The sequence below is a fragment of the Antechinus flavipes genome, chromosome X (assembly GCF_016432865.1).
Source record: "Antechinus flavipes isolate AdamAnt ecotype Samford, QLD, Australia chromosome X, AdamAnt_v2, whole genome shotgun sequence".
Taxonomy (NCBI): domain Eukaryota; kingdom Metazoa; phylum Chordata; class Mammalia; order Dasyuromorphia; family Dasyuridae; genus Antechinus; species Antechinus flavipes.
The window spans coordinates 63,731,542-63,756,750 of record NC_067404.1 but is presented as its reverse complement, the minus strand read 5'-3'; the positions used below and the strand labels follow the sequence as shown (position 1 = coordinate 63,756,750).

The 25,209-nt window shown below is 35.5% G+C and overlaps 1 protein-coding gene across 4 annotated transcripts in view; it reads left to right on the top strand.

Annotated features, from left to right (window-relative positions):
- Nucleotides 1-22,285, top strand: part of LOC127542863 (progestin and adipoQ receptor family member 4-like) — an 82,272-nt gene extending 59,987 nt beyond the window's left edge. For all 4 annotated transcript variants that reach the window (XM_051968721.1, XM_051968720.1, XM_051968724.1 and 1 more), the window contains one exon: nucleotides 22,118-22,285. The gene's annotated coding sequence lies outside the window, so the exon portion shown is untranslated. The remainder of the gene's footprint in view (nucleotides 1-22,117) is intronic.
- Nucleotides 22,286-25,209: the final 2,924 nt, after the last annotated feature.

Below are 25,209 nucleotides of genomic sequence, written 5' to 3'. Positions count from 1 at the left end.
TTGGAAATTTTTAATGAATTTCTGTGAAATTCTAAATATGAGTAGAGGTTATAGAAATACATGATTGTACTGAATGAAGTTTGAAGTTTACAGAATAATTAGTGATACCTAAACACTTCATCAAAGAAATAATGCTGTATTAACCAACAAGCTTATCTGAACAAAGTTCGATATACCTCAAAAATCAAAAATGTGAAGTATTCCTGAGCTAATCAATTTATTCCTTTATTTTATAAAAAATGTTTTATGATGCCCTTTGTCTTCTATCAGAATTTGATTTCCCATTCTCCAAATTGAGCTTTGCCTTGTAACAAAGAAAAAGAATTAAACAAATATGACTATTAGGAAACCTTTTCTGATATTGCGTACAATGTTCTTTCTGTCCTATTTGTTGTGGAGAAGGCAGAATATTTCAGTGCCTCTACTCTAGGACCTTCATTGGTCTTTCTCTTACTGAGAGTTCAGCTTTCTTTTGGGAATCATTCCATCTGTGTTGTCATAGTCGTGTGTATTGTCCTTTTGGTTCTGCTTATTTTGCTCTGCATCAGTTCTCTTGTTGCTTCTTTCAAAGAATTATACATCATCTTGACACGTGCTTGGGAGAAACTTTGTTGGAAGAGAAACAATTTGCTCTGTGAAATCAAGGAGTTTTTTAAATAGTAAATTAAAAATTAGTACAGTGGAATCTTGTATCATTGATATTATTCTGTCAATTATGTGATAGTAAAGAGGTATTCCGCTGTTGAACATCACTGGTAAAAACCTGCTGACTCCTTCCAGATACTGTCATCAGGGAAACCTTTTGTACATGTGTTAATTATTCTCATAAAATTATGTATAAATGGGGAAATTAGATATAGTTAGAATAGTTAATGATGTTTTCTTGTTTACCTTTTTTGGATAGTACAGTGGAGTAATATTGTAAGTGCATTTAACTTACATAAATTCAGTTATACAAGCTTGGTGGGAGAGAGAAACCATTTTACCAGCCTAAGTGATTTCAATCAGCTTTATGTTCAATGCTTGTATGCCCTGAACTAAGCAAAACATAAGAAGTGTGGTTGTTCTGTTCCTTCACTTGGTAAAGGTCCCTCTCTCTGTGTACTCACTGCAATTTTATAATTTCCTCTATGCCGGACTCACAGAAATTATCCATTCTGCTTTGGCTGGTAGAGCTAATGAGAGGGATAGCCCATGCTGACCCGCTTCACTTTTATTCCCAGTCAGCTCGAGGGGCTTCTGCTGTGTTACCTTTTACTTCCTGTCTTCGCTTGCCTCATGGTGTACGAAGAAGAAACCTGGTATTTGAGGATATGATCATGCTCTAATGCAATCGTAGTTGTGTGTGAAGCTCCTTCAGGATCTTCCCACACACACACACACACACACACACACACACACACACACACAGATCACTAACTTTGCTGCCAGATAACTGTGTTTTTACATTTTTATTGATTTATTTTTACGTCACCTTCATTTTAAGATATATCTTTCTTCTTTCCCTTCATTAGAGAACCAACCATCACAACAAAGGATTAGAGGGGAGGGAAGGAGAGACAGAGAGACAAGCAGACAAAGAGAGACAGATAGAGAGAGACAGACACAGAGATAGAGTCAGACAGACAGAGACAAAGACAGGGAAACAATGGAGTGGGGAAGGGAGAGGAGAGAGGGAGGGAGGAAAGGAGAGGAGAAGACAGGAGAGGAAATAGAGGAGAAAGAAAGAGAACGAGAGCAAGCGACAGTGAGCGAGAACCAGCAAGCAGCAGTTGAATCTTAACATTTGTGCTGCCTGGGTTGGAAAGGGAAGGAAGACTGAATCTCTCTGAGATGGGTAATTGTTTTTTCCGAAAGCAAAATGAACACATTAGAAATGACTTTGTTGTGCAGCCATATTCTCCAGCTTTTGCAAATAAAGGAGGGAGGTGCTCGCTAGGTTTTTATCTGTTTTTTTTTCTTCTCTTTGAGAAGCCTTGGCTCCCTTGGCCAGGTGTATGAAAAAGAAGTCACTTTTTTTCATAGCAACCAGAACACTAACTTTAGAACCCCTAATCCCCATATTAAAACTACTTTGCTGGACTAAGTTCTGAGGTTTCTTCCTTGCCTTTGATGTATTTCCTGCCTGCACATATCTTGAGAGGTCTCAACATTTTATTGCCTCCATCGCGGACCTCCATTGTAAATACTTGATCTAATCTAGCTGCTTTTCTTTGTTTTCTTCAGTGCCATTTCCACATTCACAAGAAGCACATCTGGAACTGTGATGTTAAAGTCCTGATGCAAATGTTGTGGTTTTTACTGTTGATGTTAAAAAGAGGATACAATCATAATCCTTATAGATCTTTCCCATTTTTCATTTATTTGCTATCCCCTATATAGTAACATCCTTGAAGTCCCATGGGATGATTTTTGCTTAGTTGAGTTTCTTACCAAGCTTTCCTTAAATTTATTTTTCCTTCCACTGGTTCCTGTTCTTTCATTAAGTGATGCTTCCTATAACCTTCTGTACTTGATAAGATTTTATGAAGGAGAGGCTTCTTCTTCTTAGTATAGTGAATAAATAGCTGGGGTTGCATCCAGAAAGACTAGCATAGCCTGTGTGATCCTAAGCAAGTCATTTAACCACAGTCCTAAGCAGCTCACTTCTGTCTTGCATTTGTAGCATTCTGAGAGGAGTTTCCTCACCATAGAAGTTGCTGTACCAATAAAATTACAGATCCAGTTCATATCTGATCTTGTTTCCCTTAGTTGTTAGATCACACTGATTCAAATGTGTGCTGACTAACAAGAGTGATTTAAAAATTCTTTTCATGATCTCATGGCAATTTATCGCAGTTCAACTAATGTACAAAATTGTAGTTGGTGTTGATATACTTTACTCTTTTCATTTTCCATCTTTCCATATCAACCAGTCACTTAGTCAAAAAGCATTTGAGAAATGTTTTTTTCTCAGGCCACTCAGGCATTGTGCTACGTATTGGAGAAGCGAAGGAAGGAGGAAAAAATAGAGCTTACTCTCAAGTCCCTTGGTATTGATAACTTATTTAAGTAGCTAAGGCAGGAATTATTTTATCCCCTTCCTTTTTCTGTTTTATTCTTCGAGTTTTCTATTTTTGCCCTAACAAGTCAGGTGTCTGGCTGTACACAAATAGTTGATTTAGGAATGATTCCTACATCAATATTGAGTTGTTTCCTGAATTTTAAAATATATCATATAGAGACTCCAGTGGTCCTTACTCCAGCTCCTACCCATACTGATGAGTCACATGTCGAGAGAGTGACTACTACTTCCCCTAAAGACTTTAGAGGTTTGGGGAGGGGTCTTTCTAAGCTTTTTGTCTGGAACCCACTCTGGAATGTTCTTCCCATGATTGTGGGTTGATTATCAATCAGCCAGACTCCACTTTTATTTTTTCTATTTAATATTTTATTTTTTCTAATTACTTGTAAAGATAGTTTTCAATATTCTCTTTTATAAAATTTTGAGTTCCAATTTTTTTTCTCCCTCCCTCCTTCCTCTCCCCTGCCCCAAGAAGGTAAACAATTTGATATAGGTTATATATGTCCAATTATTTTAAATATATTTACACATTAGTCATGTTGTAAAAGAATAATCAGAACAAAAATGAAAAACCATGAGAAAAAAAAAAGCAAAAGAGTGGAATTAGTATGCTTTGATTTACATTCAGACTCTTTTCTTTTTCAGAATGTGGATAGCATTTTCCATCATACAGACTCCATTTTTGGAAAGAGGTTTTTTCCTAAGATGGTACAATAAGAATGGTTGGTACGCAGTTGCTCTTTCCCCAAATTTAAGATATATTCTCCTGTCAGCACACACAGATTACAGGGGGAAATGGGCTCCAGCTTAGTGTAAACTCATTGTTTCTGGTTTCTAGAAGTCCTTTTGTCACCTTCATAGGAAATCCCTCAGTTATGGTATAAGTTTTCTACCCGGATCCTTGTGGAGTAGAGAATATTACCTCCCCGTGATATACCTAATCTGTTCTTGGCTTGTGCTGCAGGTGCTGCAGCTTGCTGCTGTGTCAGGGATGATGCAGGGATGTTGATGGGATGTCCAAAATCTTCTATACCCTTGTAAGTTTACAAAGTCATCTCCACTCGGGGGAGAGGGGAAGATGACCTAAATTAAGGTCATAACCAAGGTGCTCTATTCCCTCTACTCCCTCAAGAAATTCTTCCATCAGTCTTTTGCTGGAACAGTGTCTCTTGACTTGGGTTAGATTTCTCAGTTAGATGCCTTGTTATGTACAGGTCCCTCAGAACATTACCGCCTTTCTTTAGTCACTCACCCTAACTTTCTGTGCAGTACTCATGGTAACCGGTCCAGTGGCTTTCAAGGACATCAAACTAATTAAATTAATCACAGATTTTTCACATATAGTCTGAAATCTTTGATTCATTGAGATATGTTCTCATCTTATTAAAGGTGTTGCATCTCACCACTTATTTTAAGTGGGATTGGTGATTGTCCTATGACTCTGAGATCCTCATTCTTAAAACATATGTGTACATATATACATGTATGTGTGTATATATGTACTAATTTTTTTCTTTTCATTTCATTTCTCTTTTTGTTGTTATTTTTGGTTCTCATCATGTTTGATGACTCCCAATTCTTTCCACAAGCAAACATTCTTGATATGTAGATGTGAGGCTTCGGTATAATTTACTTTTTACCTCTTTTTTTTTTTTTTTTTTTTTTTTTTACTCCTAAACCATGTTTTTTCAACATTTGGATCCATGTTCTTTTTTGTGGAAATAACTGAGTTTTAAAAGATGGGTTGATTTAATTTATAAGGTCTTACTGATTTTTTCATAGTATTTCTGTTCTTCTTCATCCTCTTAACAGATGTTGGCAATAAACTACAGGCATTTTCATGGTGGTCTTTTTGCAAAGACTTTATGAGCACTATAATACTAGATTGACCAAATGTTCTGTGAAATTATATTTCTTATTGCTTTTAGATCTTTGATAATTCTTCCTACTTATTTATTTAGGAATTTTAAAAAATTAAAAATATTACAAAAGAAAATAAAGGAAAGCTTAAGGAAAGCTTAACACATGAAAACACTTCAATGTATAAAAATGCTGACATCACAGTGATATTTGTACATTAACGCCCTTGTGTTGTCAGCAGTAATGCATGGCATTCACTGAGGCAGAGAAAAAGTAGTACATTTTGCAGGTCTTCTGTGTATGTGTAGATATAGATATCTATACATATCCTTACAGATATTTATATATATATGAAAACACATACATATATGGCTTTTGATTAAAATTGTAGGAAATTTCTGTAAATTACATGAGTGTGAGGAACAAAATAGAAAATGGTAAGGCTAAGGGAAAATTTTGTTGAATATTTAAATTTTATTTTATTTATTTCATTAAATATTTCCCAATTAATTTTTTACATGTTGAATATTCTTAAATAATATTTTAGAATATTATTTTACAAGTGGTACCTAACATTTATGAATGCTATCATTCTCCACAAAATTTTTGTCATGTCTTACTTTCTATGTGTACAAAAGCTAAAATTAAACAAACCACAATGTCTTAAAGAAATCATTCTATCATATATTTTAAGACTCTGCAAGTTCTCTGCAAGTCAAAAAATAAAGGTGCCTTAAATAGATTTACCTTCAGCTTTAACAGCTTACGACTCCCAATTAAATCCAAGAGTAGGATTGTAGACTACACCAGTAAATCTTTTATTAAGATTTAATCGTTTTAATTCATTGTGCAATTCTGTCTTTGTGATATATTACAAGTAATTCATAAATCAAGATATTGATTCTGTGCCATTGGGTTCAGGTGGTACAATATTGTTTTTAATTTGGTATTTTGACTTGTAATATGCTGATCAAATTCTTCCCTCTCCCCTTCTTTCTCCCTCCCTCTCTCTCTCTCCCTCCCCCCCCCCCCCGTACACACACACACACACACACACACACACTCTTACCTTTTTGAGTTAAATAAAAATGTGTGTAGCTGGATATTATTGATTCTCCATATTATATTTGAATTAGATGATTTGGTTAAAGTTGTATTGCTTTAAATTCTGTGATACTTAATAAGACATAATTACCAAGTGAACTATTGTACGAAGTGAAAATTGTAGCTATTTTTAGTAAAAAACAAAAAACAAAACAAACATTTTCATTTTTTCAAGAACATACTTTAAGAAATCCCATCACCAAAAGTTTTTACCCAAGATTTTAATTTGATACTTTGGCATTTGAGTAAAAAAAAAAAAACTTTTGTTTTCACAAATGTTAGGCACACCCAACTGAACCAGTTTTAAATTTGTACACACTTGCAGTGCTCAGATTGGCAAATCACAGCTTGCTGAAGTCTGTCTATAGTTCATTCATGAGTCACTGAAAATTCAAAGAAAACACTTCCAGAAATCTACCATGTCAACACTAATATATAATTATAAAAGGAATTCAATTGATTTGATCACAGCCAGAATTACCTAAAATTACATCCTGTCTTTAGTATTAATTATGCTTTTTCAAGTATACTGGCCTATAGGAAATAAAACGTTATCTGTCTCCCACAGAGTCAAATGTTTATACCAATGAATATAAAATTTGACTTCATTGTTAGGATATTAAGCCAAAATCCCCAGCAGTTTCATCACATATTAAGACCCAAGTAGCCAGTAAACCTAGGTATCCCAAATCACCATTCTCAGATTCTATATACATAACTTACGTGAAGGATGCAGCAAAATTGACTTCAAAGGTTCTTTTGTTTTCAAATGAAAATGGTTTAGAGAGCCTTATTGTTTAAAAAAAGTCTTGATTTTTATTGTGCAATTAGGGTTTGGGTGAGTTCTGGAAAGACATCACTTCTAAGTAGAAAAATTTTTGGAAGCCTTTAGGAAATTTTTGCAAATTTAAAAATTCAGGCTTAAATGTAATGTTCTTTGAGAAACCAAAATCCTACCCTGTACCTTATTATATACCCTAAAAAATAAAACACATGCATCCCCTACATAACATGTGTAAAACTTGAAATTGGTGTTACTGTGGCTTCTAATTTTTTTAAAATTCCTTATACCAAACTCTAGAGTTCAAGTAACCCTGAAGTTCAAAATCCATCTAAAACAAAATGCATGTACGTACTGACAGCAGAAAAGGACAACTTTGATGACTGGCATGTAGGATCTCCTTGAGAGAAAAAACATGGCTGATGTTTTTGTTGGAATTGTGAGTATTAATAGTGAAAGTTAGCTTTGCTGTTTCCAGGTCTTGGTTCATCAAACTCCCCTGTTGAATTTAACTACCAACAATAGTCTCATCATAAGATAATATTATCTCCTCTAAGAATTTTTACACAAATCACTCACCTATTTTATTTATTAAGCAATATAAAATCTTGTTAGGGGCTGTATCAAGTCTCTTGAGGGGGAGATTGCCCACATGGAGCCCTTATGCCTGTGATTTATTGTGAATGTGGTATTTGAGGCCCAGGTTTTTTTTTTTGTTTTGTTTTGTTTTTTTAGTGTGTTATTGTGCATTTTGGCTCCTAATAGTATTTATGTTAAGGGTGTGTGCAGTTAGCTTGGTTTCGGCATTCCTGAAATCATTTTAACACTGGGCTAAATGTGGAGACGGGTTTGCCAAAAGCCAGTGATATTCACAGCCTCAACCTCAGAAGTTGGTTTGAGCAGTTGGAATTAGTCTTATCTAGAAATCGGGCAAGATTTTTTTTCTTTGAGAACTTTAATATTAGATGCTCTAATATCCAGCCTTTGCTTGAAGCCTGGATAATAGAGAAGTGAGCATGTTACTACTGAACTCCACAAATTATTATAATAATACCTTCTACCAGAGTTAGAACCATTTTCTGAGAGGTTCAGACTATATCAACATTATCTAATTTCGAAGTTGGAAACCTAACTAAAGCAATGGGTTTATTTTCATGTGAGGTCTCCCCTTTAGAAGCCTTTAAAATAACTTAACAATCAACTGAGAGTTAATGGCCATGTTGCTTAGCTAGCACTTCACTTAGAAAGTTTCAAACTTGAGACATGAAGCAGTGAGACAGATTAGAAAGATGCCTGCAGCAGGCTTTGCCATGTGGTCCGTGGTATGTGGCTTCGCCTTGCTGGGAGTTCACTTTCCCACTTGATAAAGTCGGGGTGGACTAAAGGATCTATTAAATTCTGTTGTTGACCTAGAATTTTAAGTGTTTGAATTCTTTCAATTCTTTAAATGTAACAAATGGGGATTTATTGAATTTTAGACCATGTAGGAAAGCAAATGCATATTCAGAATGGCCAAGTAAGGAAAAAATCCTTTCCTTTTTTTCTTTATAACATATCCTTCATTTGGTAGGGAAACAGGACATTGCTATTAATTAATTGTAAATTGTACTTTGTTTCTGAACTTAATTGTGAAAATCTGTTGGTTCTTCACAGTTTAGTTTTTTAGCTAAAGATCTATTAATTCTTGATTTTGCTCTCAAGAAAAGTTATTCATTCTAACATCCTTTCTGATTCAAGTCATACATAATTTTAATACCATCAGGACTTTGAGATTGTCACATGGTATTTTATCATAATCTCTCTTCCTTCCCTCTCTCCCTCTCCCTCCCTTCTTCTCTTCCCTCCCTTCTTCTCTCTCTCCCTCTCTCCCTCCCTCCCTTTCCTCTCCCCCCACCCCATCTCTGTCTCTCTCTCTTTCTCTCTCTCTCTGTCTCTGTCTCTGTCTCTGTCTCTGTCTCTCTCTCTCTCTCTCCCCTCCCTTCTCTCTCTCTTTTGTCCCCCTTTCTTCCTTCCCTCTCCATATCCTCCCTCCAATCATGATTTGGAATTTTTTTGGGGGTGGGAGACAGCTTCTACACAAGTAGTTACTGGATTAATGGTGCTGCAGCCGAGCAGCTCCCACAGATTAGGTCATCTAATTATCTGATTTGGAGAAATAATTTAGCAAGTTTAGCATTTGAACATGGAAGGACTTGTAGGAACAAAAGCTACATGCTTTTGCAGACAGTCTGTAAATGATATGAAATCCAATGGAAGTTTATTCCAAATGAGCTTCCCTTTTAAACAAATAGAAATTACCCCCAAAAAAGATTGACTTCATTAGAGTTCTCAAAAAAACAACCTGGTATATATTTTTGGGAAAAATATGAAATACTAATCAGTAAACTCAAACTTGAGCTCGATTTGAATAATATCATGAAAGAGGTTTTATCATAAAATAGCAAATGATGTCCTTAGTTTTGGTTTTGATGAGGAATTGTGAATCCCACCAATCTATATAAAATTCTCATTAGATTCTATTTAAAAACAAAGCCTTCAAGCAATCAATTAAATGTTTATTAAGCACTTACCATGTAACAGATATTGTGTCAGCTATTGAGGATACAAAGACAAAAATGAAATCATTTATGCTCTCATGATGCTTATATTCTATTGGGAGACAGCACATACATATGAACGTATATATGAAACATACAAAATAAGTCCAAAGTCATTATTTAGGATGTGGGCACTAGAATCTGTGGAGATCAAGGAAGAGTTCATGCAAAACCTGGTGCTTAAGTTTTGAATCTTGAGGTCTTTTGATATTTGGAATACATTATCCCATTCCCTCTGTAGTTTCTGATGGGTACAAAATAGTCTTGTTATGTGAATTTGGCTTTTATATAAAGATATTTTTATCTTTTAAAGTCTTTTCCATTTGAATTTGTCTTTGCAATTTTAAAATTTAACTAGTATGTGTTTTGAAGTTTGCAGAAAAGGTTTTGTCATTTTTTGGAGGCAATCTGTGAATTTTCTGGATTGATATTTTTTTATCTATGTTCTGAAGTTTGGGGAGAGGGTATTTTTTCTCAACAGTATTTTACTTTTCCAAATACATGTAAAATTAGTTTTCAACATTCATTTATTTAAGATTGTGTTCTAATTTTTTCTATTCTTCCTCTGCCCTCTAAGACAGCAAACAATTCAATATAGATTACACATGTACAATCCTTCTAAGTACATTTCCATATTTGTCATGTTGTGCAAGAAAAATCTGACCAAAAAGGGGAAAACCTTGAGAAAGAAAAAACAATGAAATAAAGGTGAAAATACTAGGCTTTGATCCACATTCAGTCTCCTTACTTTTCTCTAGATACAGATGGCATTTTCTATCCCAAGTCTTGGAATTGTTAAGGATCACCTCATTGCTGAAAAAAGCCAAGTCTGTGATAGCTGATGATAACATAATCTTGCTGTATAATGTTCTCCTGGTTCTACTCAGAAGTCTTGAGTAGTTTTCTGGTATTTGTTTTTTTTACTTGATTCTTCTGAAGACCTTTAATCCTTATATCATTTCTAAATATCCTTTCTTCAAAGTCAATGTTTTCGTTTGTGTAGAGATCTTGTTTTCTTTTAGTGTGCTTACTCTTTGCTTCTTTGTTTGCATTCCCAATCAATTGTCTCTCCTTTCTATAGTGAGATTTGTTGTAGCAATATGTCCATAGGTGTGTTCTATTATATAACAACTCTTCTGAGGTAGAATTTAATAGGAGTAAATATAAAGGTCATTACAGAATCTCGAAATCAACTGCACAAATGTAATTTAAGAGAGATAGTTCTTGTGAAAAAGGCAGATTCTATGTGACTGTAAGCATAATAGAATCACTAGTGTTACACATCCAAAAACACCAGTATGGACTTTTGTTGCATGAAGTGTACCATGGTACCCCCAAATGAGGACACATATACCCCTGCTGTCCTCTCCTCTGATTAGACCAAATCTGGAATATTGTGTGGCTTTCTGGTTGCCACATCTTAGGAAGGATACTAGCAATTTGGAAGTATGTAGAAGAGGTTATACTCTTTGTGGATTGATTCAAGAATAAACTTCTCTCTCCAAATCTTTTACATCTCCTGCTCCCAGCAGAGTATCTCACATCCTTCTTGACTGAGAAAATAGAGACCATCTGTTATGAATATCCTTGTTTTCCCAGTTCTGCATCTCAAAACCCTTTGACATATTTCTCCATTCTAATAATTCACAATAATTCTCATAAATCTCCGTTCTTTGTGTTCCAGCATATAATGAAGCGATGGTCCTTCTCTTTGCCATGGCATACCTTTCTATTTATGCTCTTGATCACCTCACTGTCTTCTCCCCAACCCTGTTCCCTCTCTGCTTAGAGTTTACATTCTGAGTTTGCCCTTTTAAAAAATATTTTTATTAATGAACTTAAAACACCAGAAAACATCAGCATTTAAAAAAAGTTTTTATTATAGCTTTTTTATTTACAAGATATATGCATGGGTAATTTTTCAGTGTTGACAATTGCAAAACCTTGTGTTCCAATTTTTCCCCTCCTACCTCCTCCCCCAGATGGCAGGTAGACCAATACATGTTAAATATGTTAAATTATATGCTAAATACAATATATGTATGTATACATGTCCATAGAGTTATTTTGCTGCACAAGAAGAATCGGACTTTGAAATAGTGTACAATTAGCCTGTGAAGGAAATTGAATATGCAGGCAGACAAAAATAGAGGGATCGGGAATTCTATGTAGTGGTTCATTTCCCAGAGTTCTTTTGCTGAGTGCAGCTGGTTCAATTCATTACTGCTCTATTGGAACTGAATTGGTTCATCTCATTGTTGAATAGGGCCACGTCCATCAGAATTTATCATCATATAGTATTGTTGTCGAAGTATATAATGATCTCCTGGTCCTGCTCATTTCACACAGCATCAGTTCGTGTAAGTCTCTCCAGGCCTTTCTGAAATCATCCTGCTTTGTCATTTCTTACAGAACAATAATATTCCATAATATTCATATAGTACAATCTATTCAGCCATTCTCCAATTGATGGGCATCCATTCTGTTTCCAATTTCTGGCCACTACCAAGAGGGCTGCCACAAACATTCATGCACATACAGATCCCTTTCCCTTCTTTATGATCTCTTTGTAACACTGCTGGATCAAAGGGTATGCACAGTTTGATAGATCCAAATCATTCTCCAGAATGCTGGATGTATTCACAATTCCACCAACAATGTATCAGTGTCCCAGTTGTACCACATCCCCTCCAGCATTCCTCATTATCTTTCCCTGTCATTTTAGCCAATCTGACAGGTGTGTAGTGGTATCTCATAGTTGTCTTAATTTGCAATTCTCTGATTAATAATTAGTTGGAGCATCTTTTCATATGGCTAGAAATAGTTTTAGTTTCTTCATCTGAGAATTGTCTGTTCATCTCCTTTGACCACTTATCAATTGGAGAATGGCTTGATTTCTTATAAATTAGAGACAATTCTCTCTATATTTTGGAAATGAGGCCTTTATCAGAACCTTTGACTGTAAAAAATGTTTTCCCAGTTTATTGCATCTTGTCTGCATTAGTTTTGCTTGTACAAAAACTTTTCAATTTGATATCAAAATTTTCTGTTTTGTGACCTATAATGATCTCTAGTTCTTCTTTGGTCATAAATTCCTTCCTCTTCCACATATCTGAGAGGTAAACTATCCTATATTCTAATTTATTTAGAATCTCATTCTTTATGCCTAGGTCATGAACCCATTTTGATCTTATCTCGTTGTACGGTGTTAAGTGTGGGTCAATGCCTAGTTTCTGCCATACTAATTTCCAATTTTCCCAGCAGTTTTTGTCAAATGGTGTGTTCTTATCCCAAAAGCTGGAGTCTTTGGGTTTGTCAAACACTAGGTTATTAAAATTATTGACTATTTTGTCCTTTGAACCTAACCTATTCCACTAATCAACTAGTCTATTTCTTAACCAATACCAAATGGTTTTAGTAACCACTGCTTTATAATATAATTTTAGATCTGGTACAGCTAGGCCACCTTCATTTGATTTCTTTTTCATTAGTTCCCTTGAAATTCTTGACCTTTTGTTTTTCCATATGAACTTTGTTGTTCTTTTTTCTGTCATTAAAATAGTTCTTTGGGAGTCTGATTGGTATAGTGCTAAATAAATAGATTAGTTTAGGTAGTATTGTCATCTTTATTATATTTGCTCACCCAATCCAAGAGCATTTATATTTTTCCAGTTGGTTAGATCAGACTTAATTTGTGTGGAAAGTTTCTGATTTTCCCTTGGCATATAGATTCCTAAATATTTTATACTATCAGTAGTTACTTTAAATGGAATTTCTCTTTGTAACTCTGTTGGATTTTGTTAGTGATATATAAGAATGCTGATGATTTATGTGGGTTTATTTTGTATCCTGCAACTTTGCTAAAGGTGTGGATTATTTCTAATAGCTTCTTAGTGGAATCTCTGGGGTTCTCTAAGTATACCATCATCATACCATCAGCAAAGAGTGATAATTTGGTTTTCTCATTACCTACTCTAATTCCTTTAATCTCTTTTTCAACTCTTATTGCCAAAGCTAGCATTTCTAATACAATATTGAATAGTAATGGTGATAGTGGGCAACCTTGTTTCACTCCTGATCTTATTGGGAATGGTTCCAGTTTATCCCCATTACATATGATGCTTACTGATGGTTTTAAATAGATGTTAGTGATTATTTTAAGGAAAAGTCCATTTATTCCTATACTCGCAAGTGTTTTTAACAGGAATGGATGTTGGATTTTATCAAATGCTTTTTCTGCATCTCTTGAGATGATCATATGGTTTTTGTTAATTTGGTTATTGATATGGTCAATTATACTAATAGATTTCCTAATATTGAACCAGTCCTACATTCCTGATATAAATCCTACTTAGTCATGGTGTATTATGCTGGGGATGATTTTCTGTAGTCTTGTTGCTAACATTTTATTTAGGATTTTAACATCAATATGCATTAGGGAGATAGGTCTGTAATTTTCCTTCTCTGTTTTCAACCTAACTGGTTTAAGTATCAGTACCATGTCTGTGTCATAAAAGGAATTTGATAGGATTCCTTCATTCCCTATTTTTTCAAATAGTTTATATAGCATTGGGGTTAATTATTCTTTAAATGTTTGGCAGAATTCACATGAAAATCCATCTAGTCCTGGGGATTTTTTTCTTAGGGAGTTGATTAACAGCTTGTTCTATTTCTTTTTCTGAAATGGGACTATTTAAGCAATTTACTTCCTCCTCTGTTAATCTGGGAATGCTATATTTTTGGAGGAAGTCATCCATTTCACTTAGGTTATCAAATTTATTGGCATAAAGTTGGGCAAAGTAACTTCTTATTATTACTCTAATTTCCTTTTCATTGGTGGAAAGTTCTCCCTTTTCATTTTTAAGACCAACAATTTGATGTTCTTTCCTTTTTCTAATCAGATTCATCAAAGTTTATCTATTTTATTGGTTTTTTTCATAAAACCAACTCTTAGTTTTATTTATTAATTCAATAGTTATTTTACTTTCAATATAATTAATTTCTCCTTTTAATTTTAGAATTTCAAATTTAGTATTTGATTTGGGGTTTTTAATTTGGTCTTTTTCTAGCTTTTTTAGTTGCTAGCCCAATTCATTGAGCTTACGTTCCTAGTCTCTTTAGCTGACCACACCTTCCCTTCTGATATTATCTCCCATCTTTATGAGCTCTTTTTATCTTTTTTTTTCAGACCCAATACCTGCCACTCCATAATCAATTAAAATGTTTTTTTTTGATGTTTTGATTAATAACAAAAGTAAAATGGGATGCTTCAGAAGGAAGGCAATTCTCTTTCACTGAAGGTCTTCAATAAGAGGCAGGATTATAAATTGTGAAGAATAATTGTTGAAGATATTTCTGCTCAGATACAGGTCAGCCTGAATGTTCTCTAAGGCCCTTCTGTTTCTGAAATACAATTTTGAAGCTGTGAGCTCAGTGAAATTGCTACAGATTCCTTAAATGTACATATGTTGTTTTCTCTTTTTCTTGTTTGCTTCCAGTAGTCCTCCCAAAGTCAGAAACAGCGGGCATATTGGGAGGGCAGGGGAATGGCAATGTTACCAAGAGGAAAGGGCCATTTCATTTGCTCAAGCTTGCTGGTGATTATACCTGAGGCCTATAATTTATCTTTGTTAACCAGGCTGCCCATGTACTAAAACACTAGAAGGGCAGGAACAGACATCACTCTTGCCAAAGGAAAAAGCAACTGGGGAGCCCAGAGGGACAAGCAGTATTCACCTTTTGTTCTGTCTTCTTTGAACTGCCCCCTCCCCACATTTATTCAGTATTCTCCACCATGTTTCTTCTATAGTCCATGGGCAGTTTTCATGTGACATGACAGCTCCTAGTGACTCAATTCACCTGTTACAGAGTCATGAATATGTATCTGCATCACAGACTATAAAAGCAGCAAAGGAATCATTTTAAACTATTGGCTCATTAATTCCCTCTCTAAGCACTCCCAATATACACATTCACAAGGAAGTCATCAGCTTTCATATTCACATATTTAAACTCTCTGTTTGCACAGTAGAGTGTAATGGCCTGGAAGACTTGATGTGCTTGTTCTAGAGAGCATGACTAACACCTGTCTTAAGTTTCAACTCCTCCACTTTTCATTATAGAAATATTGTTTTAAAATCATTTTTCACCCAAAACAAGGAACTAGTCAGATAAGTCAGGTGAGACAAACTAAGTAGGAATTGTAGATCCTAAGATAATGATTTCTCATTTTGTCTACTGGAATTTTACCCAAGATTACTTCTCTAAGTAGACATATACAGTGTAGAATTTTAGAATATCTCCTATAGTTAACAGCTCTGATGCTAAGGTAGACATAGTCTAATGATCAATTTCTAATAAAAATCATAGAAGAAACCCTAGAGGAGAAGTGCTAGCCCTCTTCTGAAAAAGCAACTATTGAGACATTCTTGAGTTCTGAAAATGTTATTACAATCTCAGTGATGAGGAGAAAAACTAATATTAAAGTATTTACCATGTATTATGTGATATAGTTCATTTTATATAAACTGTAATCACTTGTGACAAGAGTCAGAAGCTCCTATCTATAAGGAAAATCACATCTACATGGTGCCTCCAGTTCAACTGTCAGATTGGGTCGATGGTTTTGCCTTTTGATTGCTTCCAAGCAAGTGGAAAGCAATTCATTGCTAACTAATCCATTTGATTCAGTTCTATTAATTATCAATACAATGAGGGTGTGTATAGTGGAAAGAGTCTAGAAATCCTATTTGATAACTAGCTACTTCTGCAACCTTGGCTAGGCAAGTCACTTTTCCAGGCCTCAGTTTCTGCATAAAATGGAAGTTGGAAAAAATCTCTATGGTCTCTTCCAGTTCTGATATTCTGTAATGCTATGACTCTAACCTGATGGCATTCAGTCATTAAAATGAAGTAAGACACATTGTTTATGATCCAATTAATTGTTAGGTAATCATACATTCCTTAAGAAAGCCGTCTACAATAGATGCCATCATTTTATCTCCTCTGCAATCTGGCTTCCATCTTTATCATCTAACTGAAATTTCTCTCTCCAAAGTTACTGATCATCTCTTAATTGTCAAATCTTTTGTATCTTTCTTAGTCCTTATCCTTCTTGGCCTCTTTGAAGCCTTTGACACCGTCAGTCATCTTCTTCTTCTAGATACTCTTTCCTCTCTAGATTTTCTAGACACTCCTCTCCTGGTTCTCTTCCTACCTATCTGATTGCTCATTTTCAGTTTTCTTTGATGGATTGTCCTACTGGTCATAGCCACTAACTTTAGAGATTCTCCAGGGCTCTGTGCTGGACCATCATTACTTCTTGATGCTCTCTCACTTGGAGATCACTTCAACACCCATTAATTCAATTATTATGTCTATATAGATGTGATTTATTTAGCCCTGACCTCTATTCTCCCATCCTCAACTGCCTTTTAAACATTTCAAACTGTCCCAGAACCATCTCAAACTCAGGATGTCTAAACAGAAAACTCCCAAACCTTCCCCATTACTGTCCAAGGTACCATTATCCTTCCAGTTATTACCTCTCATCTGGATTATTCCAGTAGCATTATAATTGATCTCACTGTCTCTAGTCTCTCCTCATTCCAGGCCATAATGGCAAATCAGCTGTCAAATCAAATTTCCTAAAGCACTGATACGTCATGACTTCTTCCTCACCCCACCCCTATTCAACAATCTGTGGTGGGCTCCTTATCTCCAGAATCAACTATAAACCTCCCTTTGGTTTTGAAGGCCTTTTACAGCCTGCTCTGTTTCTGCCTTTACACTTGTCTTGCACTTTCCATGTACTCTATGATCTAGCCAAACTGGCCTTTTTTCTGTTGCTCAAACATAACACTCCATCTGTTTGTTCTGTCTTTTCACTTGCTGTCCCCTATGCATGGCATATTCTCTTTATCTCTGCTTTCTGGCTTCCCCAGCTTCCTTCAAGACTCATCTCCTCTCTTCCCTTCTGTGAAAGACTTTTCCACTGCTTATGCCTTTTCTCTGACATTGCTTCCCATTTATGCTGTAAATATCTTGTGTGTACATAATTGTTGACATTATCTCTCCCAATAGAATGAGAGCTTCCTATGGGCAGTGATCATATTTTGTTTTGTTTTGTTTTGTTTTACTTTCTTTGTATCCTACCATTTAGCACAATGCTCAATAAACTGCTTGTTAACTGACCTTGTGTGAGTCACCTACCTCTCTATGCTTTAGTTTCTGCATTTGGATGATAATGGGGTTACATTATGTCTCTAAAATAACTTGCCTGTTCAATAGTACTGTTGCTGATAATTCATCAACATATTATGACTCCAACCAAATGGCATTCAGTCATTAAAATCATGTGAGATACATTGCTGATAACTTGATTGTTGTGGTCATTCAGTCCCGCTAATGGTGGATCTGACTGAGCATGTCAGGTCGATCTTAATATATTTGTAAATAAGGGGAGAAGGAAAACAGGAGTCATTTCAAAAGTGAATATATTAGTTTATTATTGGCATCATAACATTCTTCTTTTCTGTGCTACTAGGCTGTACGCTCTTTATAAAGCGAGTTAGACAGAATTCTTGCCTTCCAGCAATTTTTAATAGAAGAAAAACCAACTTGATTTGGTTATGCTACTAAAGATTAAATGAATTCATAAATGAAATGAGAATATATTATTCATAAGCAACAAGCAACTGAATAAATATATTTAGAGACTTGAGTGAAGCACATAAAACTTTAACTATATTGAAATTTACAATTAAATAACATAGTCTTTTACTTTTAATATGAGTCATATGAGAATAGAAGTTTATCAGCCTACATTTCTCCCAATCCTACCCTTCCTAGGTTATTATAATGGTAGCAAATGAATTAAATGATAGGATCATAGATTTAGATTTAGAAGTTGCCTTAAAGCCCATCTTATCCAATCCCCTCATTTTATAGATGAGGAAACTGAGATCCACAGCAACTTGTCTTTCCCCAACGTCAGAAAAGCAGTGACTTTTTCAAGGTAGAGTTTCAACCTAGTTTTTTTTTTCAAGGTCTAGTTTCAACCTAGGCCTCCAAATCCATTGACCTTTTCTGCATCTTCATCCTTCTTGACCTCAATTCAGTCTTTTACACTACTGATCATTCTTTTCTCTTTGATCACTCTAGGTTTTTTACAATTTTGTTTTTAAAGAACAGAATAAAAAAAAAAGAAAAACAGAAAAGCAAAACAAAAAAACAAAAGAGAATATAGTTGTGTGCCTAACATGGCCAATGATGAAAGACTCAAAATATAAAAGAACAAATTACCAATTCAAGAAAGTATATGTGTGTATGTATATATATATATATGTGTGTATATAATTTTTTCTACTAATATATATGTATATATGTATATATATATATATATATGAAGAAATTATATTCATGAGTGTCCATATTTTCTTTGCTTCCTTGTAAATTGTTCTTTTGTTCTCTGCTCCACACCTTTTTTAATATTCTTCTTCCCCCTTTCATCCTCCCAGGCAAGCTATAGTTAAGAAAAGATATGTTTATGTATACATATATAGATATATACATAAATACCCTCCGCCCCCCCCCACACACACACAGACACACACCCATAGTTTTCCTATCCTTGCTGATTCTGTATTTAATTCTGGCAACCTCCCACCACTCATATATCCCTCCCTTGTCTTATTCTCTCACCTTTTGCTTCCCAATCTGCCCATCCTCCCCCCCCCCCTAATTTTTTTTAAATAGATTTTGGATTGTACTATATCCTTCGTGGTATATATGTAGTGTTGTCTATTTAACCCATTCCCTATGAGTAGGTTTTCAGAACTATGAACCCTCCCATCACATGCCTTTGTGTCTATTCTTCCTCTGTACTTCATTTGTAAACATTATTATTTTTATCTTAACTCTGCCCCAATCTCTCTTTTCCATTTGATTGTGGACTCCTTGAAGGAAAGGCCTTTACCTTTTTGTATCCTTAGCATTTAGCTCAGTGTCAGACACATAATAGATAATTAATAAATTTGTAGGAGATGAATGGTGATACTCTGCTTTGTACTCTGGTTTCCCTAGATTGTGAAAATCATGCACTTTGGTCCATGGCTTCTACTGGCCTGAATGAATGATTGTATCTCCCTAAATTGGGGGTGGTAGTGGTAGCATCAGTTAGCTTAGGTCTCAGGGAAAACCATTAACACTCCTTTATATCTCCTGCTTATACCCAGTTCTTCATATGTTGTCTCCTTCATCAGACTCTGAGCTTGTTAACAACAGGGATTGTCTTTCTGCTTTTATTTATATTTTCCATATTTAGCATAGCACTAGGCACATAGTAAGTTTGTTAAATACTTATTGACTGACTGATTTTTTTCCCTGTTAATGTGCACTTCTTTTTTTTTCTACCAGATACGTTCTTTGGAGCTTTTCATTCTGTCCTTGACCTCTTAGTTATATTGTTATATTGTCAGTAGTAGGATCACTGAGTCCCAGGGTGTGAATAGGACAATGACTTTTCTTGTATAATGACAGATGGTTTTCCAGAAGATTGGACCAATCCATATCTGCTGAAGGCCTTGAAGAAAAAATGAGATCAATGAGTTTTGGCCCATGGGCCCTAGTGATCTGAATGTACGATTGTACCTCCTAAATTGAGAATGGGGATGATGGTGGTATCAGTTAGCTTAGGTCTCAGGGAATGCTATTAATACTCTGAAAGAAAAGATAATCTGCAGGGCTTGATTTGAAATGAAATCTAACTTTGCTACATTCTGATTGTTGGCAGAAAGTAGGCTGAGTAATTCATCTCACCTGATATTTTCTTTAGTACTCCCCAGTCACAGTCCTCCTGCTTCTTTGATGAACATATTATGGTTTAGGAGGGTGACCACTGTTCTTAAAACTAAGGAAATTTGTCAGACATAATGATTAACATGGGTCTTAATTTATACTTGGATATTGCAGCTTGTTCAAATTGATGTGTCTCAGAGCTGAGAACAAGTTATAGCATGCACCTAATTATGTGTCATGCAAACACATTACTGGGGCAGTTTCTGTAGGCACAGACCCAATAACAATGCGAGTAAATCATATTTACTACAGCTTTCTAAAATGTGAGAAATAAGCTACTCAACAAATAATTTTTCCATGTACAATTCTGCTACCCTAATATGCCTAATAAAAGAGAAGATTCAGCCATGTTCAAACTCCCAACTCTTATCTCAGAGCAGAACTATCATTTTATCAATGTCTAATCAGATTTGCCCTTGCAATTATATGTGTTTCACACAAACTAATAAACAAAGTGTTCTGCAGGGTGAAATTATATAATTCCACATTAAAGTCAGGAGAAAGTGACAGGCAAGATTTGCAAAACACAGGGAAAAATGAAAAGATACAGCTTGGAGGAGCCTGTTTTCAAGTGAGAAGATGTGAATCATCAAAGTGGAGCTTCACTGAAGAAGGGGGAAAGGAACTATAGAGAGAAATTAGCTAGGCTCTGAGCCAGTTGTGTCCTTAAAATATATTCAAGTTCATTTTTGTGGTTCTGAAACTTCTGACACAAAGAACACTTTGATTTTCCCAGAGCCAGTTACAGAGAAGACGAAAACCAGAGACCGTGATGACTTTGAATATTTCCAGAATACTAGAGCAGCCCCCAGACAAGTTGGAAAGGACTTTGAATGCCAGGTGGAGGAGTTCCTAGTTGATGCTCAAAGCAGTAGGGAGCCCTTTCAGTTCAATGAGGAGTAGGGTGAAGTGGTCAGATGTGTGCTTTTGTAAAAATCACTGGCAGCTGTGTGGAAGATAGTGAACTGAATCCTGGAGGCTGGGAGACCAATGAGGAATCTATTGAATTAGTTGAGGCATTGCCTTGTAAGCAGTTCCTCAAAAACAGGGTATCTGTTCATCTTTGCCATAAATTCTGTTGGAGCTCTTTTGGAAGAAAAGTGGCAGCTAATAGGATACGTATTCTGTGGAACCATTTTTCTTGAAAAAGATTTCCATGAAAAAAAAAAAAAAGAATTCCACAAGTGTAAAAAAACTGAGAATAATTTCCCCCTAAAGTCATGCTTTTAAATGAGAATAAGTCAGTGTTTTTTCTTTTAATGAATTTTCTAGAGAAATGGGTAAATATACCCCACACCTCCCAATATGAGTCTGCTTTTTTTTGGACATTCAGATAAATACCCACCCTCTGATGGTGCCTTTACATTGAGTAAAGGGACATAATTATTGTACCATAAAGGACCATCTGCAGCACTCTATGTAAAGATGTAAAGAAGTAGTATTTATCAAAGTGTAATGATCTAATGGAAACTATACTAATTCTATTCTTTCTCTGAGAAAGACAGAGAGACAGACAGACTTTTGAGTGCCAGGACTTTTGGGTTAAAATCCTTGTTTTAGATATTAGTTTGCATATACTCAGTGCCTCAAGAGGCTTTAATTCTATATGTTGTGGGAGCGGGGTGGCAGTGGTGGCATAATCCTGTGGGTTTCTATGCATATATGAAAGAGTTTTTTAATCAGTTAATTTTGTAGTATTCCAGATTAGGAAAGGTAAGAATCTACTTAAATATTACTGTTTCCCAGACTTTGCTGGAGGGGGGTTGGTAATCACTGTCTAAGATTAATAAGAGGATGACTGTGTGGGCCCTATTGGTGTCTCTACTACATCTCTGTTGCTTGGTTTCTCTGTAGATGTTGGAAGAAAAGTGAGCTGACCTGGCAGAGCTGAGATCTTGAGTCTGCAGAAATGGACAGTGTATCCAGCCAGAGATAATGTTTTCTCCAGAATGCCCACGACTAAGCAGCATCCTTCTGATCACTATGTAGCAAAACACCAGCACATTATATCTCATCTGATCACTTTGTAGTTTGGCTGTTATTTTCTCTAGTTACATCAAGTCAAGTAAGCACAATCAATTTACTGCTAAGAAGCTCTGTCTGTCTTGGCTTTGGGGTGGAATTTAACCCACTTAATAGACTTACTTTTGACCATTGTTGACTAGAGTCAACATCCATGATGAGAGCTCCAATTAGATCTTGATTTCAGAGGACATATGTCTTCATCCAGACTCAGGTACTTCAGAGACACTAAAATAAGTACATGAGTACTTTGATAAGTGCACGCTTGTCTTTTTAAAAAGTGCAACACGAATAATCTGAGACATGATACTTTAGAAATTCAAACATACTATTATTCAGGCTTCAAGTCAAAATAATAAAAGTCAACCCAAGAATCATTTAGGGCATTGCTTTGAAAGGAGTATAGAAAGATTTAAGGATACATCATTATAAAGGTGAACATTGGGACTCTGGGTCTTATATCACAATGGTAGCAGTAACAAAACTCGGCCATTCTATGACCTTTCATAAGAGAAATGTGGATATAGCAGATTGCATGTGTCCATTCCTTCCCTCTGCCCCTGAAAGGGAAAATATTTGAAAAGAGTCTGTCTGTAGTGATATTTCATAGAGTACAAGTTGTTCAGGAAATTTCCTCAACTATTTTCCTGAACTATTATCCTGAACAGTGATGATGAAAATTCACCTATCTTCTCCTGAGAACCGAGAGTCACTGAAATGATGAAATATTAGCCTTGATTTTCACTGAACTAAGTTTCAATTTAATGAATTTTGCCTTTACTTTTTGGGAATAGGGCTACATAATGGTCACAGGTAAAATAGACACAGAAATTTTGGAATTGATTGGGCAACATAGGAGACCCTGGCAAAGGACTGCCCCACATAGTAAACTCACATCAAAGAAGGTGCTCTATGAGTAAAACAGAATTGAAGTAGCTTAAAAGAAGCATGAGATGCTAAAAATTGGAGAATCTATCTCAAATGTTCATAGGGACTATTTGTGCCCAACCTGGGACAGAGCACTCTGAGCTCATGTTGATCTGATCCACCATAGCCGAACACACTGTAACTTGACTGTGATGTAGCGATGCCATTTTGATCCTCTTCAAGAACAAAGGACGCCTTCCAACTAACAGGTAAAATAGAAACAGAAGCCAATGTGCAACAGTAGCAGTGATGAATAGCAATAGTAATGATGGCTCACCTTTGATTCTTTTAAGGTTTTATAAAGTTTGTTATGTTCAAGAACTTATTTTACTCTCACAATAACTGTGAGAAGTGGCTATCATTAATAGCCCCATTTTACAGATGAAAAAATTGAAGCTTTGACAGAGGTTGGGTGACTTGCCTGAGGTTTCATAGCAAAACAGACAGAATTGGAACTTATTTTTCTGATTTCAAATCCAGCATCAAGCTGTTATGCTATCAGAGTCTTCTCTTGTGAACTATAGCCATTTAGTAACTTAAATAAGAATTGCAAATCAGCCCCTGATATAAAATGAAAGATATGTAAAAGGTTAATATACTGATGGAGATAGCGTTTTCCAAGTAGGATTAAAACAAGGCAGCACTGTGAAGTACAAGGAGTAATTTCCTAGGATCCCTTCTCTATCTCTTTCAGTTCTTAACTATATCACTATGTGACTTTGGATAAGCCAGTGGAATCCTCTTGAGCTTCAGTTTCCTCATCTATACAGTGGAAGTACCAGCCCCATTTACTTCTGAATTTTGTGTGAGTCAAATGTGTGTCAGTGTGAAGTCTCTTTGTAAAGTATAAAGCACTATGCAAAAGAAATGTAAAATTGTGTGGAATCAATAAGCTCAAGCAATATAAGAATAGGTAGCACCCCAAAATTAATGAATAGCATTCTTAGTTATTTCCTTGGATTCTAAGGAAGGCTCTGTGCTTTTCACTGTGTGGAAAATTCCCCTCTGGAAAAAAAAAAAAAAAAAAAACAGCTAACACTGGGTTTGGACTAACGCAGTAAATCCTAGGGACTTTAGAGGTGATAAGGCTGGTACAAGGCCACATATGTACCAAATGTCTCAGGTAAGACTTGAATCCAGATCCCTCTCACTCACATCTCAGACTCTATCCATTATCCATGCTGCCTTTTGATTTTCTTTAGATATTTATCTTTACTTTAAAAAGTAGGAGGCCGCACTCGGATTTTAGCTGCCACAAGGGACAACAAATGTGACATTTCTACTCTAAAGAGTAGTTTCAAAGTAATCATACTGGGTTTGGCCAAAGGGTTACCATCCCATTTGCCAGCTCTTTGATTCCTAAGCAGTACATGCAGGGCACACAAACAGGCATTCCAGTTTTGTTTAAGCCATGTTGTTTGTGCCATAGACTCTTGTGATTGTATTCTTTTTTTTTATAATTCTCAAACTACTCTTTCTTTGTTCCAATCATATTCCTTAGTCCCTTCATCCTTTCCCACTAGAACCTAGAATTCTGGCCATAAGACACTGGGGGCTGTCTGGTAGGTGAATGTTTAACTTACTGTGCCCTCTACCAGATTTGCAGGTCACTGTCCTGCCAACTTTGTAGCTTCCTTAAGAAGATAGAGATGATCTTATGTTATTTGTATCCCCAGCTCTTAGCACAGTATCTGGCATAGTAAATGCTTAATTAATGCTTTATCATTGATTCATTCTTCTGTTTCTAAAATAGCATTTTATTCCTAAAGCAATTAGAATAGCCTTTAGCCAGAAGTTTCTCTAATATCTATCTTTGTACATTTACTTCATTTCAACAATATAATGGGTACTAAGCATATTCCCTATGGCACTCAGTTCCTTTTATATACTAGGCCTAGTACTGGGAAATCAAAGACAAAAGCAACATTCCCCATTTCAAAAAGCTTAAATTCTACTGGAGGGAAATAATATGTACAGTCATGTTTAAATGAAAAATA